This window comes from Labeo rohita, unplaced genomic scaffold, assembly GCF_022985175.1.
Source record: "Labeo rohita strain BAU-BD-2019 unplaced genomic scaffold, IGBB_LRoh.1.0 scaffold_152, whole genome shotgun sequence".
NCBI classification, from domain to species: domain Eukaryota; kingdom Metazoa; phylum Chordata; class Actinopteri; order Cypriniformes; family Cyprinidae; genus Labeo; species Labeo rohita.
Window position 1 is genome coordinate 154922 of NW_026127692.1, and position 6000 is coordinate 160921.

Here is a 6000-nt window from a genome sequence, read left to right on the forward strand (position 1 = left end):
GCAACCTGAAAGGCAAAATACTGGCTTCCATCCCTTCAAGATATACCTCATCTTGCAATAAAAATATAGATGGATTTTCTCTCTGGAGGAGGAGATTCAGAGAGGTGAAGACTGGTATGGTGGCCTGGTAGAAGAGGAGGTACACTTCAGTCATGGGATCTGAAAAGGCTCCCTGTAGCCTCTTCAATCTTGGTTGATTCTCTTCTAAAAAGTGAGAGAAAATAAAGATACAGTACAACTCACACACATATTGTTAATGTCAAGAGAGCATATTAGACCACATATTTGGATATTTGTCTTACCCGTTGATTTAAAATAGCTGGCAAGTGGCTCGTATAATCGGAGAATGCGGGTAACACAGGTTTCAAGGCTCAACCACCGCACAGAGACATGCTGAAGGATTTCCACATATTCTGACTCAAAGAGCTCACAAAACTCTCTTTAAAGGCAATTAAATCCAACATTTTAGAAAGGTCATGTTGAATGTTTACACTGCTATCAGTTGCTTAAAATCTTTATTATTTGTGTTGAGCAGGGTGGAAAGATACCTGCCAGAAAGCCCTTCCTATTGGTGCTGCCTTTAAACCAAAAGCCTACATCAACCACAATATCTTCGATATCAAAATCTGCCACCTGTAATTAATAATTTTTGTAAATTCATCATCTGTACATCACATATATATTAAACATATATTCAGTCTACTCTCTTACCTCAGCAAAGGAAAAACCTGCTTGCTTTGCAGTGTTGTGTAGAATATGACACGGGCAGCCATGTACATAAAAACTACTACTGTTTTTCTGTAGAATTCTTGATGCTATTGAATTTCGTTGTCCAATGTTTACAGCTGCATTGTCCACAGACAGGCCAACACAGTTGCACCATGGAATACAATTTTCTTGTAATTGTCCATCAATCTTTTCGAAGATAAGCTCTGCTGTGCCACATCTCGTCCCACTTGTTGTGCACATATCAAGGAACCGATGGCCTACCTTGTTCACATCAAACACACGCACAGTAAGGGGGTTCATCTTTTCTCTTCCTGCATTGACAAAATAATTTGCTCATTATCTTAGGGAAAACCAAACAAAAATAGTAAAGGCAGCTCACATTCTTCAAAAATATGGCTATAACTCAGTGGATACCATGATGTTAATGCATTTCTTTCCTACCTGTGTCATTTGAGCCATCAGTAATGAGGGTGTATGGATTCTCTCTCATCAGCATTACCAGTGCGTTTTTGAAATGTGCAGCAACTGCTTGATTTATTATACAGGCAGTCTTGGTTCTTGCACATTTGTACTCCTGTGCAGTTGCAGAATCTTTGAAACACTCTTTCATGAGTGGCCCAAGATGATCTGTGACAGCCAGTGGTATGTTATGGTTTGCAAGCATCACAGCAATTTTTAATTCTGCCCTCCTTGTCTGCAAAATACAGTTGCATTGATGTCAAGTAGAATTCAATAGACACATGCCATATAAAAATCCAAAACTCTTTAGGAAATAAGATTATGTAAACAGTCATCATTAACCTCCACAATATAAACATAACACCACTGTGCATTACAAACCTTTATTTCTTGAGCAGTCATTGCCCCGACAGAAGGAAGTGGCACTGAGTACTGCTGAATTCCACTGCTGGATTGCAGTGCCTTCTGTTTTTCCTGATGGCCTTTGCTGTTTATGTGCCTAGTAACATCTGCTATTCCCTGGTGACAGCAAGCATTTTCTATCCTACATACAGAGCACCAATAATGTGTACTTAGTGTCCCCTTTGTTATGAATGGCCATTTTTCTGACCATTCATTTTTAAAGGAGCATCGATAGGACGCAGCTCCGCTCTGGGCTTTAATCTTTTGGCCTGGTCTCTCTTCTTTCTCTGAGGGCTCAACTGTCTCTTGCTCTAAAGTCTCAGATAGACTTTCATGTTCCTCCTGTGTCTTTTCCTGCTGCTTCTCAGGGTCACAGGACTTCTTGGAGGGCTGATAAGCTGCCCACATTGATACAAGCGTTCTTTTCTTGCCTGTCCCTGACACTTTAGATAACATCCTGTAACAGAAAATTCTAATTTATCCATACTGACACCACCACCAGTCAAATATCTGGACATGATTGATGAGTTGTGATTGATATATAAATAAAATCATTTAAATATGGGATGTCATTGACTTGACATTCTGTTCTTAGAAAACAATAATTAACATTAACTACTAGGCATATCCAGATATTTGTCATGTTTTTTATGATAAAGTTATGTAAAATAACTGCTCAGTGCTGCAAAACAAACAACTCTGCTAATGCTAACTTAATTCTATATAAACTATAACAGCATATTAGCTACTAGCCTAAACTGGACGGAGACACGGGGCGCCCTGTAACTCACAATTCACACGGTGCAGATGGGAGGTAGAACGGCTGACTACACAGTTTATGGGAATAAATTGTGTATTTCCCTCACAATTGTCACAAAAAACTCACTACACTGTCTGTCTGGTCTCTCTGCGCGTTGCTTTGCGAGATCATGCGGCGCGATTTTTTTTTTCTCACTGCTGCACAAGTCTGCGTGAGAAAAGGGGGGTGTGGCGTGAGAGCGTGAGAATTGGGTCAATTGCGTGAGTCTCACGCTGAATGCGTGAGAGTTGGCAGCCCTGGTTTGAAGAGAGGATCGTTCTATTAGAGAGCAGCATGTGAGGGATCTTTTCGCTGAACTTGAGAAAGTGCGTGGTTAATGCGCCAATGTAGCGTGTTACAAGCGGGCAACTGTTTATTTATTTATTTATTTATTTTTGAGCGCTCCAGTTAAAGGTTTTGTTTGTTTGTTTGTTTTTTGTTGTAATGTAAATATTGGGATTTCTCTATTGTGTGTTATTCTTCCGGCCCAGTAGTCCAACGGGTGAAATGTACCTGTTCTAATGTGCATATATTGAAGTCTACTATAATGTGCATATGTTGAAGCCTACTATAATGTGCAAATGTTAAAGACTGATATAAGTGCATGTGATGAAGTCAACTATAATGTGCTTGTGTAGAGACTTTTCGTAATATGAATGGACTGAATGGACTAAAATCTTATTTCTCTTTGGAGTTTTGTGGATTGGTCTATGTGGATCCTGAAATAGTTCACCCGTTGTTGTTTTGTGTAGGGTATTAAAAGGTAATGTTCCTGGGCCTGGAAGTTCTGTTTTTTGTTAGTTGTTTGTTTGTTTATCTATTGGAATGTTACTTGGAATGGAGTTAATTAGAATGAGTTTCAAGCCATTGTCTGGTTGTTCTTGATTAAATTAGCAAATTTATCTGCATTGTGACATTGTAAAATGAATTAATTATTATGGTGGTTTTTTACCCCTGGCGCCCAAACCCTATATTGCAAGGCCAAATTCCGTTACAGCTTATAAAACTATTTTTTTTTTTTTTCGGTTGAAACTCTAAAAATAGTTCAATCCAAAACCACTGTTTAGTGTAAAACATGTTGAAGATTAGCAGATAGGCTGTCGATTCAATAAATGATAAGCTATTTGCTCAAAAAAGCTGTTTTATTCAGCATAGTGAAGCCTCTCCTCCTTTGACATCTGGTCTCCTTCTCTACACCGCAGCTTTTTTGGCTAAAGGTTGCAGGCTTGCCTTCCAGTGGCTTTGGTATCACACATCGTTTACATTTGTCAAATTCACTAAATTCTAACAGCTGTGTTAATTGGACTTACTTTTTTTGGTTTGGTTTTTTTGGTCTGTCTTTGTTTTGGCTAATGACAATACCGTGTGCTATACCATAGGTTTTGACATGACTGCAATTGTAAGCACAATGCCACAGCACACTAGTATGAAAAACATCAAATCTACAATAGAAATCTAAATAGCGAATTGTTTTTACCATTGATGGTAATTAAAATGACTGGTTTGCCTGGTAAAATGGTGAAGTTGGTGCTTTCACAGGAGCAGTCTGGCACCTTCACAGTCGGCAAAATGCAAAAAACTCACTAATTTAGATTATTTGTAACTGGCTGCAGACACACATGAACAGCAAAATGATGGCTTTCGTGAGAACACACTGTACCTTGCTCATGGATGTGATATCCATCTTCCTCTTTAATGGCATACGAGGTTGGTGGAACGGCTTCAAAAATCCATGAATGACACATTCCCTGTTGTGGAGTGGCTGTTTTTTGTGACGTAATACATCACACTCCCCACAGAACCACTCCTCGGGAAGACACTCTGTGCACCTAGGGAGAAAATAAAAAAATTCTAATGTATTATTTCATGTGAATAACTCACATAAAGTATAACACACTCAAATTAAGCTATTCCAAATGTAGTTATACACTAGGTTTAATTGTATTGGACTCCACAGTGGCTCAGTTGTTTAGCACTGCCACCTTACAGCAAGAAGGTCCTAGATTTACTTTTCTCATAAATGTGGTTCCCATAGATGTGGGGTGTCCGAGTTTTATACCCTAAAACACATGCATCCTAGCCTATATAGCAGGGCACTTTATTTCTCAGCAAGCCTAAGCTGGGTAATTAAAGTTTAATATTCAGGAAAACCAACCTAATAACAGCAGGCTCATGGCAAAGCCAACACAATGGATGACCAACAGCCTCTTTTGCAATAAGGCATTTTAGGTGGTCTGGTTTTGCTTCTTTCCAGCGATCTGAGGCTTTCTGCTGCTGAAAAGACCATGATGATGCAGAGCTTCTTTGAGGCTCAGCAGAAGGATAAGATACCAAAATATTAGAGAGCCTCTCCATATTTTTTTCTGTAAAGAAAATATAAAATAAAGTCAATTTAGATGAGGACCAATTAAGAGTCAACTAATAAATATTTAGCATAAACACATGATTCAGATCCAAACTAGCCTAAATATTTAATAAATTGTGTTCTTAATCCATTTACTGCACTGTCAGTTTTGTCTAAGCAGTTTTTCTTTAATTACACATGGTTTTTAGATTGATGTGATTTACCAAATTCCTCTTGAGGATTTAGTTTTGCTGAGGGTACAGTAAGTGGGACGTCCACACTGGATGATGAGGAGTACTCAAGAGGAGGGTGTGTGACTGTAAAACAGTACGTAGAAGAATAACATGTTATACTATAACTGTATTCATGTTTTGCTTTTTCAACCCAAAGCTGAACAATTTGTGAAATCAGACATATTTCTGTTAAGTACTTGGTAATGTCTTCTACAACAGGATATATGCTGAATGTCACCTGACCAAACCTCAAAACAGGTATCATTGCTTCTGCTTGTTGGAGAACATGTTAATAGCTGTACTGTATTATGGCGATATCGATGGACTTTTAAGGTAATCAGTTAAACGAGTTGGCTGTTTTTATTGTTGACATTTTTTTCGATTTTTATATATAAATTTTAGTTAAAAGGACATTGGTTAAGATCATCTTTAGTGTCTAGTTTGAAGGCAACTTAGGTAAAACAGCTTCATATTTAACGAGACATATGCCAAACATGTGAACCAGAAGCAGCGAGAACTGTTTAGCAGAATACAGAAGTCTGTTGTGCATAACCACTATAGTGCCACCGAAAGGTTTAAGTACGTTTTAATGTCTTTTAGATATTGGAACATTTTAAACTCTAAACAATTAATTACAGTGTTCTAATTTGATTTGGTTCACCATTTACATAATTCAGACATAACCTGGAGCTGAAGCTTGCCGTCGCCCTCCTTGCCTCCCCCTTGGCTTGCCGCGCCCTAAAAGGACCCTTCTGGGGTCTGGAGGGTCTCCTTCAGAGTGTGCACGTTTCCTCTCCACAGATGATGTCTGTGTGTTGGAGTAAAAATTTCTTGTAAGACTGATGTTGTTAAAGGTACTGGATCCAAAAGACAGGTAATTAGTGAAAGGAAAACACAACATAGTGTGTTAGTAAGGTTTTGAACGTCTTAAAATGAGCCTTGTCATAGATTATCCAAGGCCTGTAACTCGGAGGGATGGAGCTCCATTCTTTAATAAAAAAATTCCCTCATTTACATTTGCCAATGAGCATAAT

At 38.5% G+C, this 6000-nt stretch overlaps 1 long non-coding RNA gene across 1 annotated transcript; it reads right to left on the reverse strand.

The window, feature by feature from the left end:
- Positions 1 to 3556: 3556 nt before the first annotated feature.
- On the reverse strand, positions 3557 to 5743 carry LOC127158497 (uncharacterized). Its single transcript, XR_007826166.1, has 4 exons — positions 5651 to 5743; positions 4958 to 5050; positions 4545 to 4752; positions 3557 to 4218 (listed from the first exon to the last, which is right to left on the reverse strand). It is a non-coding gene; the product is annotated as an uncharacterized LOC127158497 (long non-coding RNA).
- Between the last annotated feature and the right edge of the window lie 257 nt (positions 5744 to 6000).